The sequence below is a fragment of the Urocampus carinirostris genome, chromosome 9 (genome assembly GCF_059441175.1).
Source record: "Urocampus carinirostris isolate Australia breed hairy pipefish chromosome 9, RoL_Ucar_1.0, whole genome shotgun sequence".
Classification (NCBI taxonomy): Eukaryota; Metazoa; Chordata; class Actinopteri; order Syngnathiformes; family Syngnathidae; genus Urocampus; species Urocampus carinirostris.
Window position 1 is genome coordinate 9,578,711 of NC_142357.1, and position 14,573 is coordinate 9,593,283.

At 38.6% G+C, this 14,573-nt stretch overlaps 1 protein-coding gene across 3 annotated transcripts in view; it reads left to right on the plus strand.

The window, feature by feature from the left end:
- Positions 1-6,054: 6,054 nt before the first annotated feature.
- Positions 6,055-14,573, plus strand: part of il1rapl2 (interleukin 1 receptor accessory protein-like 2) — a 470,254-nt gene continuing 461,735 nt past the window's right edge. For 2 of the 3 annotated variants that reach the window (XM_088344484.1, XM_088344482.1), the window contains exon 1: positions 6,055-6,890. The gene's annotated coding sequence lies outside the window, so the exon portion shown is untranslated. The remainder of the gene's footprint in view (positions 6,891-14,573) is intronic. The other variant, XM_088344483.1, reaches the window with a different exon arrangement.

Below are 14,573 nucleotides of genomic sequence, written 5' to 3' on the forward strand. Positions count from 1 at the left end.
AATTATATCATTAAAATGTTAAAGAATGATAAGGTTTCTACTTTTGCCCATGCTTCTTTCATCCTACAGAAACTATATAATTGTCAAAGCCTTAAATTGTGTCACGGTTGCAAATTGCCCTTACCTGGGCCCGCCTGTTTGGCGGCAGCTGCTCCTTGTTGCCTGACTGGCTTCCCTCCTTTTTAAACTATATGCTCTCATTCACTCCTTGTCAGTCCATCAACGAACCTCTGCACTTGCAAGACTTGTATTTTGACTCTGTCCGGTATCCTGCTTGTGTATCCAGTATCCGGTATCGATCCCGCCTGTCTCATCCTGTCTGGTATCTTGCTCCAGTCTCGAGTATCGATCCTGCCTGTCTCGTTCTGTCCGGTATCTTGCTCCAGTCTCCAGTATCCGGTATCAATCCCGCCTGTCCCGTCCTGTCCGGTATCTTGCTCCAGTCTCGAGTATCAATCCTGTCTGTCTCATTCAGTCCGGTATCTTGCTCCAGTCTCCAGTATCCAGTATCGATCCCGTCTGTCGCGTCCTGTCCGGTATCTTGCTCCAGTCTCCAGTATCCGGTATCGATCCCGCCTGTTTCGTCCTGTCCGGTATCTTGCTCCAGTCTCCAGTATCCGGTATCGATCCCGCCTGTCTCGTCCTGTCCAGTATCTTGCTCCAGTATCTGGTATCGATCCCGTCTGTCTCGTTTTGTTCGATATCTTGCTCCAATCTCCAGTATCTGGTATCGATCCCGTCTGTCCTTTCCGGTTTCGATCTCGTCTCCCTCTGGCGTTTGTGTTCCCGCGCATGACTGCCCCATTCCCGTACAATAAAGCTTGTGTGAAAACGTTAAGCGTCTGGGTCCTCCGTCTGTTCAGGTTCTGACAAATTGTCACGGAAGAACACGGTCGGTTCTCAATTCCATTGATTTTTTGCAAATGATTTTGTCCCTAAAAATGATGTGACTCTTGAATACCATTGAAAAATCTTAATTTCAGTTGTCTTTTTTTTCTGCATCACACAGAAGAACTTTTTATGACGGTCTAATCCTCTCTAGGGTAGGAGATGCTTGTTTTGTCCAGACGGCAATTTAATTAAGCATGAATGCCACTGCTGGTCAGTCTATCTGGTGCTCAGCCAATGTGAGGTTCAACTGTGTTATGTGGCTTCTCTCCTTTTTTTTCCGTTGGCTGATAGCTTTTATTGGAGTTGTCAATACTGCAGGAAACCAATGCATGTTCTTACAATCTCTTTCTGAGCTCTATTGTGTGCAAGGAACCGTCAGAGTAAAACATAGAGGACAGACTGCTGATGTCAACACAGAGATGAGATAAAGCCTGTTTCATTGGTGCATGATGGGTTGGTGATGGCCAAATACCAGACCTTGCTGATGCTAGCGATAAGGCTCTGATTTAATCAGTTCTAAGAATATAGCAAATATCGATTGACAGTTTCCGGGAGCAGCAGCTTAGCTTATATTTTTATCTTTTTCAACAAATGTGAAACACGCATATTGAAAGAAACATGCATTTAGAAATTATAATAATGCATTAGCTCCTATCAAACTTGTTTGCCAGCTTTTTGATTATGCCTGGAGGTACTGATATGCAAGTGTGCACAAGTAGCAGGTAACCATTTACTTTATCGACACTCGTTGGGCTCGTTTATTTTTGTTGTTGTATTGTTCTGTGCTATTCTTACAATTGATCACTTTCTATCTCATTTAGATTTTCTCTCCTTGATTTGGTATCTTGTTTTTTCCCAATAGTTTTGTTACACTTGGCTTACCCTGAATCCCTAATGCCCCGATAAGCAGGTAGTTGCCTTGCATGGCTGACGCCACTATCTGTGAGTGTGTGTGAGTGGGTAAGTGTGAAGCACATTGTAAAGCACTTTGGGAGGTCTTCGGTGACTTAAAAAGCACTATATAAATGCCGACTATTTACTTTTACATTTACATGATTCTCCCCAAAATGTGTTAGTAACTTTTTATTGCTACCTCAAGCTTCACCTCAGTCAAGACACCAACTATGGCAGAAGACAATATAGAATAGAATATACCTTTATTGTCATTGTTACAAAATGGGTTGAACATATGATACTTGAAATCCAGCAAATTAGAACAATGTCATCCCCAAATGTTTACAAATAAGTCTTCTGCATGTTTTCACCATTTTAATGGCAGTGTTGGGCTTTTCAAGGAATAAGACAGATACGTTCTGAAATCGAACTCATACAGTTATAGCAAGTCCTACCTTTTATATCAGTCATTCCCCAAATGTTCACACTAGCAAGTATTTGTTGTCAGTGTTTCTGAAAAGTATTAAATTTCACATCATACTAACATCATATAGTTTGAAAATTCATCATAAAAAAATAAATAATATCAGACACAGTTTCCATTTCCTCAAGTCATCTTTAAATAGTGGACAATCATTAATTTCTTTGGAAAACGGCTGGCACGAGTCATAAGACAAGTGATATTTGGAATTTCTGATTGGCTGTTATTATACGTTTTTAATTTTAATTATTTATTTTGTGAATCATCCTGTGATTAATAATAATAATAATAATAATAATGATAATTAAAAAAAAAAGAAAAGAAGAATGAACTGTCACAAAAAGTACAACTACATCCCTAGTCAATGTTCTTCTGAGATCAGTTAAGAACCCAGAATAATAATGTTTGACCGTCTACGCCTTACGGGTTCACAACATACAAAAGATGGTAGACCTAAATATGTTGTTTTGCATCGAACTGACATTCAGCAGTATCAAAACAGATTAGTTGTTACACTCACAAAAAACTTGGCACCAACCTGAACTAATAAAGGACTGGAAAAGAGGATCATTATCCATCATTTTACTAGAAGCGTATATGTAAACTTAATAACGGACTTACTGTGTAAACAAATGCAATTTGGCCTGTAGTAACAAAGAAACTCATAGGATTAATCTTCTGACTTTGTAGTAGAAGATTAGTAGCTGTAGTAGCTTTTGTTCAAGCAGGCTGTGCAAAAGGGCAAATATTACCCTCCTAAAAAAGAAAAAAGAAAAGAAAAGCAAAAGCCAATAATTCCCTGTCATTATACGACAACATTCTTTTTCTGGTCAGATCTTCACTGTCTGCACAGGTTCCAATGACAAGATCCAAAGTGTTTTCTGCATGGCTGAGTACTTGGGCCTCAGTTGAGGAACAGTGTGACAACAGGGTGAAAAAAAGCCCAGGAAGTATTGCCAGTGACCCTTTACATCTATTTAGCCATCTGTTCCAGAGCTTTTGGTTTTGAGATCATGTTCGCAATCATCTGCACAGGCTATTGGTATCTGAAACTCTTCATTGAGTCAAACAATTCATTTCTGCCTTTCTCAAGCTTTAATTAATTTACTGTTACAGTCAGTATTTTTCAGATAAATTTGTCATCAATGGCATCTAGTTCTGTAACACATCAGTTTATTATTCAATACTAGGCTAAAAGAAAACAATGATTATATCATTCACAGCAAATGAGGTGTGTTACATGAGAGAAACATCTACATTAAAACTGCATTTGGACAGCCCTGATTTAGAGAGGATTGTCACTAATTTTCTCATTTGCATTACAGTCAAGGACATTGAGTGGGAGTTTCCTGACATTCTGTTATTGCAATGTCTAAAGTGCTGCCATTGTTTTGTTTGTGTTAATATGGAAGCAACATTGCCACCATTTTAGAAGTTTAGATAGGTAAAATATTTAGGAGAAAATATTTCATGTGTATTGTAAATTGGACTACAGAGCGCACCTGATTTAAATCTGCATGCACATATTTAAGAACAAAACTCAAATTTGTCTATGTACGAGATTCATCAGATTTTAAGACACAGGCTTAAAGGTATGGTGCATCATTTGAGGTCCCATTACACAATCTATATATATTCTCTCTTTTAAGTTTGGTGTTAACAATGCCCTGCTGATTTCAAAGAGCCCTCATGCTTTTTTTCCCCACCGCGCCTAGATGTCTGATCTTCGCTTTTGGGGAGTCATTTGGGGCCAACTCATCAGGTAGGATGGATGGGGGGGTTTGCCTTTTTCCTCTCCCCAGCCTAATTTTACTAGGTCACATAGTTTTTGATATTGGGACGATTCAAGAAGTCAATTACAAAAGTTAGCACATGTTTACTACTGGGCTAAAAGAAGACAAGAATGAGGGCGGTGTCACACAGATGTGCCTTTCTGTTTTTTGGTATTAGTGGTGACTGTGGTAATATACCAGATTGGATTCACTTGTCGTCATTCATAATGGAATAAAGGGAATTCTAGTGACCTTACATTGGCGCCAGGGATACGGAGAAATGTAGCATTTTTGCGAGATAACTTCCATTAATGTTCATTTCGGGTGTCTAAGTTGAGGACTTGAATTGTGGGTGCAAAAGTCAAAATGTTGTGAGTACGTCGTAAATATTGATTAAAACACCTGAACTGGTTGCCAGCCAGTCGCAGGGCACACAGAGACAGACAACTCACTTGCTCATTCACACTTAGGGACAATTTGGACCGGCCAGTTAACCTGACATGCATGTTTTTGGAATGTCTGAGGAAACCGGAGTGCCCCGAGGAAACGGAAGCAACCACGGGGAGAACATGAGAATTCCACACAGGAAGGCTGGTAGCTTGATATGAACTGTGCTGTGAACGCGCTAATAACTCAGCTGCCGTGCTGCAAAAAACTTTTATGTTAAACAAAATGCAACATAAAAAGCCTCGGTATATAGTACTAAAACTTGAGCAACTGTTATGTGATTTTTAGTCAGACAAAACTGTTGCACATTGACACAGATAAAAAAACAAGAGATGTCCTCTTTGTTGTTATCAATATCAATCTAGGTTTCGGTTAGTGTAAGCTTATGCATCTGCAAATAGCATGTCGTCGTTGATTTTCTCTTTCAAACAGTCATCAAGTTCTTGGTAACGCACTCTGCGATGCCGCTTGGAAGGACAAACCGTTTATGGTAAATAATTTTACAGGAACTAAAACATGGATTATTTTCTCCTTGTCTTTTTTTCACTATGATTACTCATTTGACATTGGTTCTCTCAAAACAAGATTTCAAAGGAGTGCATTCACCAGCATAATTGCCAATTCGGACGAAATAAATGCACGGCATCCGAAAACAAGTGAGCCGTGATTGGTTATTAACTGAGCGTATAGCAGACTGAATGTCATTTTGTCAGTAGTTTAGTCCCAACTTTTGGATTGTTACTTTGTTCCTTGCATCCCCATTTCTGGTTTGGTCTTTATATTTGTTTTGGATCATGTGAGCTTTTATTATTTTTGGACATCTTGTTGTTTTGTTAACCCTTGTTTGTTTGTCTCTTCGTACCTCCTTTGTTATAAAATACCATCCCTCTTTTTGAGCACTCCTGCCTCAATTCTTGCTTTCCTCCTTTTTGGGTCACCTTTAAAATCTCAAAATGAAAAAACATTTGGTTCAATGTGTTGCTTTCTTGGTCTGTCAATCAAAGGATGATTAAGATGCGAGTTCATGTAATATAAGAAAAACGTGTTATTACAAAAAAATGCTCTTAATATTTCTATTAACAATTATAATGTTCCAAATTATCAACAGAGTGTATTTCTAATGCAGGTATTTTACCCAAACATGTTTTATAGCTGAAATCCACATTAAACGCTTTCATCAGTTTTCGTTGTGCACCCTTTTTTTAACCAAAAGGGGGCAGTAGATAGCAGATAGATAGTTTTCAAGTTCAAGTCTCGAGTATCATCTGCACTTAATCATATACTCTCATTCATGCTCTATCCTATGGCGACAAAATTATGCACATTTAATGTTGTAACTGATTATGAAAGAGAACAAAATGTCTCTTTGAGACATCTGGTTTGTGGTGCTGAAATGAACAGCGCCCTCAAAACAATAAAACACCAAACACAAACTCCTCACTCTGTTAACATCCCTTTTACAGACTTAAGTTATTTTAGATGAGAACCCTAGTAGATGGGAGTAGGAGGACATGGTTGATGAGGTGGCATGAGAAGGAGGAGGAAGATGGGGAGGAGGAGGCAAATTCCTCCACCGGGAAAAGTGGAGTTGATCCGTCACACGAGCGTGGTCGCACCATAGGCTCCGCGTCCTGGTGTTCTCTACATCATATTGTCCGTATACGCGCCATCCTCTCTCATTGTCGGTTTGAAAAACCTGGAAGAAGTGATTTGAACCCCCCCTTGCTGGATGTATTCAAGACATCTATTAGCGTGCATGGAGTGAAAATCATATACCGTTTATTTTCTTTATTTTTGTCACGGATTCCAGAAGAAAAGTTTTTTCTTAATTTGTGAATTATTTTTGGAGTGATGACGGCGCCTGCCTTGAAGTGACTTTTCCCTGGAGCTGTATTTTGCATTTTAATTGTAACAACTGATTTATTGACATCCTGTGTCAATCATTAGATTTCAACGAGGCAAGTGAGGACGACAAACAACAATTACGTATTTGCAATGACGGACGCAAAGTTCCACGACACCCTAATTCCCAGTATCGTCGCTGCGTCTGATCGTTTATGCTTATTTTTGCATGTAAAGGCATCTCGCTCGACGCAGCGTAAAAGCGGAGTGCGTGCTTCAAAGTAATGAGCAAACATACTGAAAGATCGACCTTTGTTAAGGCATTTTCAGGAGGAGAGCCTTGTACGGAGACTCGCTTTTAAAAATTGTATTAATTGAACCCAGAAAGTTAGCTCCAGCGTTCTGAGTGTTGCAGACGAGAGGACGTGGCCACCTGGACGAGAAACGTTTGACTGCTACAGCCAAGACAGGAAAGTGGTTGGATTATTCGAAAACTGAAACAGACTGCACAGGTCTGAATCAGCACCCGTTTGGAAACCAAAATAAGAGCCCTGTAATAGCAGGTAAGAAGCTGTAAATGTTTTGTTTTTTGCGTGTCATGCAAGTGGGGTACTTGATGCACACGTGTGTGTTGCATGTACAATAACGACTGATAAAGTGGGCATAAAGTTGATGGCAGATTGTTTGCAAATGTGCTCACAGTGAGGGGGCGGGGTATGTGCTGGGTGTTGAAGAAGTAATTGAGCTATTTCATAGTCCCTTCTGGCAAAAAAAAGAGGCTGCTTTTGTACCCAAAAACGAAAACCCCCCTTAGGTTAGCCAACGGTCACAATATAAAACACAGTACACTTAATCATGTTATAAAAATACACTAATATATTGGGCTACTATTGTTGGATTGACACTGTCAGTTCGTACCAAAACCGTTTAGGAACGCAGTCATATGTGTGGTGGAAAATGGCAAAGCTATCTTGGAAATTCCTTGAAGCCCCATGTCTTCTTGACAATTAAATTTTGCGGCCTTAAATTTAAGCCAATTTTCCCACTTAAGAGAGAACATTTTACAGCATTTGCATTTGTAGATTTTGCATGCAAAAATGCATTAAACGTCACACCGGTTTCTAAACGTTCCTATATGTACTCTACACATTGCTGACACATTTAAAAAATGTTTGTGGCTTAAATGAGTTCTTTTGCAGGTTCAAAAAAAATAAAAATAATACACGAGGACAACCAACCATAAGAACTGTTTGTAAATGTTGAAAAAAAAAGCTAGACTGTGCAGTCAGGTGAGGCAGGTGAGGCAGTGGATACATTATTAAAAAAATCAAAAGTATGTATTCACTGTTAAAGCTCTTTGTCATATAACTTGACAATTTGAAGATTTTCATTTTGAAAATTGCTGAATTTTCCCATTTTTTGTTTAAGTACTAAGAGAGAGAGTGGCAACCATTAATCACTTGGCTCTCTACCACCCCCAGGAAGGGCAATACGAGAACTGCATACCTCGTGTCAGGGGGCCAATCAATAGAATAAGTAGTATTAGCAGGCTAACAGCAATTCAAGTGTAGCCATCTGGAACTGTTTGTCACGTTGCTTGGCCTTTATCTCAAAAAGTGGAGGAAAGCATCTCAAAATTGAAGTTTTTTTTCCTACCGGACTTTAAAGCAAAGCACGATATCCAAATTAAAAGATGACCAACACCGGTGCTCAAAGGATTGCTTAAGATTACTTTCTACATAAAAGGTAAAATGATAACATTTCAAAAATTATTTTTCCCTATGCTACAATATGTATATTGTTATAGAAAAACTCAAATATGTTGAATGTTGCCAGTGAAATTATACTTAAGTTGTACACTAGGTTCTGTCATCTGACTGTGACTCACCTGACATGAGCCTCACTCCAAGTCATAAAACGTGTTCCCAAAATTGATTTTACTTTTTCATGAGAATAGAAAAACATACTTTTAATACTGAGCAATTTAAAAACATTATTCCTTTAAAGATAACCCTTCAATTAACCTTTAACAGACATTTTAGACAATGCACAAATAAAAACACATATCAGAGAAACATGTTTTTTTAAATGTTAGCAATGGCAGGTCACTTTCACAACTGTTCGCCCTCCATTCATTTTTTGTTTTTGTTTTTCTCTTACTGCCTGAAGAACATATGAGATGAATTGCATGATGGTTCAGGATCGTCCCTAATAGAAAGCGTTGTTTCTAATATTTGGTCCTCATCTAGGGACTTGCAAAACGCCTATTGAACATTTTTTGAAACCTTTTAACATTCATTGTGCTACCTTGCAGAGTGGCATCAACTTACATTTCCTGTTTTTGCTGTTTCGCATTCAGTCGACCGCCAGTAAGGACAAAGCACCTTTTTCCGGGCGACCCAATGTATAATTTTGCCATTTGTTCAAGTCTCCCAAATACAGACACTGTTTGTCTGAGTGCTTGACAGCCCAGCAGGTGTTTTCTCCTCCTCCTTTCGCTCTATCCTCTGCATGAGCATCAGAGCGAGTTTGTATTAAGAGAACAAAAACCGTGTGTTGGTCATGCAATGGTGTGTATACATGTGGAGCGTATGCAAGAGCAGCAAAGAAGACAGATACGAGTTGTACAGCTGTTCAATTATGCCATAGCTGTGAACACAAGGACAAGATCGGGTGTGTTTAAAGGTATTCCCAAATTATAAGAGATGCAAAATGTGAGGAAATGGTACATGGTTTTTGCATACAATCTATGTAAATTTAAGCTGCATGTTTCAATTATTTCCTGGGATCTTGCATTTTGAAGACAGCCTGTCTTTTCTTTAACTTCCTGAGCTGTGACGTTATGTGAGCAACAGTGGCTACCCAGAAAGCTAGTCACAATATTAGTTTAGGTGTCATTTAGTCAAAGAAGTTACAATTGTTTCAAGCAAGGTTTTGGTAGTTCATGTGGGGAATGCCTAGCCTAGGCACAGGGTGAACAACCAACGAGGGGCTAACCTGCAATATCACGGAGAGCTAACGAGGGCTAACCGGGACGATCAACAAAAGGCGGCCACAGCCTCCGTGGAAAAACATAAGGACGGCCAACCAAAACACACAGTGATAAGCCAAGCTAACGTTGTACCCACAACAAAAAAAACATTTCGTCATTAAACGCATGGCAGGCTAGACGTCTATCCGTCCAAACACCACACTCTGTGAAGATATCAGGGACTAACGGGAAGCAAACAAAACAGAAAGCCCTATGCAGCCTAATTTTTTAATGGGGAGCTAGCAGGACTATATTATACCAACTGTAACTCACGCAAAAACACAAACAAAAAGCTACAACCGTCTCCCTAAAAAGAAGCAAAGGCAAAGAAGGAACGCACACTTTAACGGTGGCAGGTAAACTTACGATGAAAATTTTGGAGGTGAAAGCACACAACCCCGACAAAACTGCCAAAGGACTCTAGCAACATCGTAAGCAAAGTTCTAATTCCTCCCAAAACAAATGAGATGTTTACAATTACTGTTCACTACAATTGCCATCTGTTTCAGAGCTGCCTCATATGTAGTGTTAATGGAATTCACCATGGAATATTTTGCAACATATCTGCATAATTTTGGGGAGGAACACTACACGTTCTGTGCCTAATTGAAAAAAAAACAGTGTTTTTTGGGCACGCTTTTAACAATCATTGCTGTTTAAATGCAAGCGACGCCCGAATGTTTGAATGCTAGAGGGCTGCTGAGGTAAGCATACGTATGTGTATTTTATGCTGATTTACACTAGGTAAAGGCTTCATTATTCTTTCAAAATGCTTGCTCAAAATCTTTCTACTCCTTCAAATTTACTTTCTTTGGTAAAGTACAGTATGTCACAAAAGTAAGTACACCTCTCACATTTCTGCAGAGATTTCATTATAATATTTGGTAGAACATCACTGAAGAAACATCACTTTCACACAAAGAAGACAAGTACGTAAACAAAGGCCATAGCTTACTGGAAAGATATCCTCAGGTCTGATAAAACAAAGAGCAATATATTTGGCTCAGATGGTGTGAAGGTATTGTGGCAGCAACCTGGTAATAATAATAATAATCATAATAATATATTGTATTTCAAGGCGCCTTTAAGGACACCCAAGGTCACTGTACATATGAGTAGGACACAACAGTAAACGAAGAATAAAGCAAGGAATACAAACATGTTTGTGTCTTACTTAAGTCAAGCATCTTGTTGGGAATGACATGGTTTGGGGCTGACTGAGTGCAACTGGAATTGGAGAGTTGCATTTCATGAAGGAAAAAACAAACTCAAGTTTGTACTGTGAAAAACTGGAGCAGAGAATAATTACCTCCCTCCAGAAACTGGGTCGCAGGGCAATGTTCGAGCCTGACAACGACTCCAAATACACTTCTAAGATGACCAAGGCTTTTCTAAAGGGGCTTAAGGTAAAGGGGATAGACTGGCCAAGGATGTCTCCAGATCTTATTCCAATAGAACATCTTTGGGGCATCCAAAAGCTGAAGGTGGAGAAGCACAACCCCCAAGCTCAGTCATGTTGTCATGGAGGGGTGGAAGAGCATTCCAGTGGCTCGCTGAAATCCTTGGCCAAGAGGATCTAAGTGGTTCTGCAAAATCATAGTGGGCACACCAAATCATTAACATTAGGAACTTTTACGTCAGGGTGTACTCACTTTTGTTACCAGGGGTTTATCTACTACTGGCTATGTTATGAGTTTTTTGAGGGGAAAAATAAATGTACACTGCTCTTTGAGCATTTTGTTTCCGTGGTGTAGTGGTTAGCATATTTTTCTCACACGCGATAGGTCCCCGATCCGAGATTGGGTGGAAAAATCTGTTGGCCTGGAGAGGAATGGGTGCCACCAGGCTTTAATTGCCCAAAAAACTCCAAAGGAATTGGTGCCCCTGAAACACTGCTTTAGTGAGTTATAAGACTACTAAATATCATTCATTAAAAAAAAAGCAAATAATAAGCAAAAATAGATGAACTATCATATAAAAATTAAGTTTTTTTACATAATAGTGGATACATTTGTATTTAGCTACAGCTACCCCCAAGACCAAAAACCTTGTGAACGAGTCGGCAGAAAATGCAAAGATAATTTGTTCGGTTTAGTCACTTTGAGTCTTTGTAGCTTTTAATTTTCCTTGTGTTTGGTAGCACTTATTTTCGGTTGCTCCACATAATACTGTAACAGTTATTGGTCATACATTACACACGGTCTATTTTAAGAAACTTGTTTGGATCTGTTGTCACTTGGTTTCTATTGGCTCGTATTTTGAAAAACTCGTATAGAAAAATGACAAGAATATTGAAGAGGTTTGGTCATTAGAGTCTCCGTAGTATCTATACTTCCTTGTGCTTTGTAGTACTCATTTATGGTTGCACTACACAATTCAGCCCAATTTGTTAATCAGATATCACAAAGTGTCCCTTTAAAAAAACAACAAATAAACAATAATACAAAAGTAAGAATACATTTACATTGACCACTTTGCTTCATAGGTAATTTTGACTGAGCCAAGAGCTAATAAAACAAAATAAGAAATGCAAGAAGATTCCAGCAACGCTCCCACACTCAAAAAATTTTACATCACCCCATCCATCTTACTTCTGCCTGAATGATTTGTTCAAATAAATATGGCACAGTCCAATGATAAATTGACAGTAGCATCAGGTGGTGTAAATACTGATCCCAAAAAGGATTAATGTGAGATATTTCTTGCTCTCTCCCGCAGCATTGTACAACACTGTTCTATCATGACCAGCGTTCATTGTTTCTAAATTTGGTTCTAGCCTTCTTTTTGTATTATGTGGTCGTAGTTAGCAGTAGTGTTGTTTGTGTCTTTAATAGATAAAATTGTGTTAAAATTTAAAATGTGTTTACATCATGCTGACTTTAGGTTGCTCTCAGTGCACATACAGACTTAGTTCTGTTATAGTTTAGTTGATAGTCTTATCAGTAAGTATTACATTTCACAAATTTGGTGTCTTCATGGAGGAAATGCATGACCTTCTCTACATAAATCTCAAAAAGTGAACAATTGATATTAGAGATGATGCACAACGGCTTGAATGAATGATACTTTATTGGTAAACTGTGACATTTTGCGACACAACTTTTCATATGAGCAAAGCTATGTATGGCCTAACTTGCTGTTATATCCCTAATTGTACGGTTTAGGCTAAGGTGTGCTCCAAATGAGAATCCTTGGTCTCACTATCACCCTGCGCCATGAGGCAAGATCATTGTGTGCCTCATTTTGCATTTGCATACACTCAGCACAGAAATATATCACATACTAATTCTATTAATAATATTCATAACATGTGAAAATCCAGCATAAATAGGACAATTTCGTATGTTTTAAAATTCATATTTACATTGACATAGCCTTCCCGGACTGCATGTTACTAATAGAAAGACACTTTTGCACGTGTTGCTTTTAGCATGCATGCACACTATTTTGACATATATTTATGGATTGTTTTCTTTTTAAGAACATTTCATTTCATTACTTAAGAAAACTTAATGAGGAAAATATGTTTTCCTTTACCCCCTTCTGCTGCGAGGCGCATGTTGGCCTCATTTGTAGCGTTTTCGTGACATTGTGTAACTTCTGCCCTGGCTTCTTTTTCTCTTACGCACTTTTTTGTTTGGCCCTTCCATTCATTTCGATTTGACACCCGTGGTGTAGATGGGTATTATTACTGCTATTGTAGCAACACAAGTAAAAGCACTCTAGCGTTTCTAAATTTGTTGCTGCAGCAAACGATAGTAACATTCTTCAGGGCCGTGATGGCGCCTGTAGGTCAGTTCACAGCAATGCGGCGGAGGACGATCCGAGTTCAAAATGGAGCCCTGCAGCTGATAAGGACTTGGTGATTCAGTATATTCTCTGTCAGAAGGGTGGCTGTCTGCTGACAAAGGCTTTGGATGACAGTCCTGCACTTGAAGGTTGATTAATGTGAAGTGCTGATTCAATGTTAATTTTGTTTTTCTTCAGATTCTTCTGTGGTTGTCAGTGTTGGGCGCGTCATCATTTACAGATATCTGTTAGTTCATTTTAAAAGTAATCCGGTTAAGAGATTACTGACATCAAAAGTAGCACACTACTATGAAAGTAAGTATGTAGTTGAACATTACTGTAAATCAAAGCTGACCCTCCTAAATTGCTTATAATAGCCATACTATGAAAAAAAAGAAAAAGAAAAAAGAAAACGTACACCCCAAGAAGCCTTGAACCCTTCATGTTACTTGGATCGGCAAATTTGAGAGCTAAGAAACAGACACTCCATATACATTTTTTCTTGACTCCAAAATATCCTTCTCCATTTCTGGGTACTGTTCAAAAGTTTTTTTTCTATAATTTTCCAGGGATTGTGTCTCGCAAAATTTATTTTGCGGATAAAAAGACAAAAATTCAGCAAATCTTTACTCTAAATGTAGTGCTCAAATTTGCCCTATTGGTTTCCTGTTGTTGTTTGTTTGTTGTTCCTGTATAAGCCACACTGCCTTCCCCACACCTTGCTGACATATTGCTTTTGGTGACACACAGCCAAATGCTATATGCGTGTATAAGCTGACCCCCCGATTTCATTCTTTTATTTTAAAGTTGAAAATTTGGCTTGAATGTGAGGATATACAGTAGGTAGCGTATCTGACAGCATTCCGACAACAAATTAGTGGCCTTCTTGGTGGTCACAGTGTCTGGACTGCAACTATCAATCGTTCTTGTGTTAGTCTCTCTGGTCTCTTTTTCAATTTAATTGACAAAGGAGCAAATATGCTAATATATGATTAAATCCCAGACTGACAGGACATTTTTCGTCTCCAGCCAGGGTTTAGGAAATCACAAAAACCTTGGCAACGGAGGAGAACACTAAGAGACTTTATCTTGCAACGTTCAAGATGGAATGTTTATGTATCTTCATTGAAAGCCCTGTGAGGAGACATGGATTAAAAACTATAGTTTAGAAGAAGGTACAATGAAATATTATGTAATATTTTATCTTGCAAATATTAAACATTGTACATTTGTTTATTTGTAAATAGGTAAATTACAGGTTTTTGTAATTGTATATTTCACATTCTTTTTTTTTTTTTCAAGCATGTTGAGACAAGCATCGCAACACAAAATTAACAAATCACCAGAAAAAACTAAATGAATGCTGGTTGAAGCCAAAGCCTTATAGGGGACCCGTCCCCTAAATAACTTTGTACTCTTCTGTCAA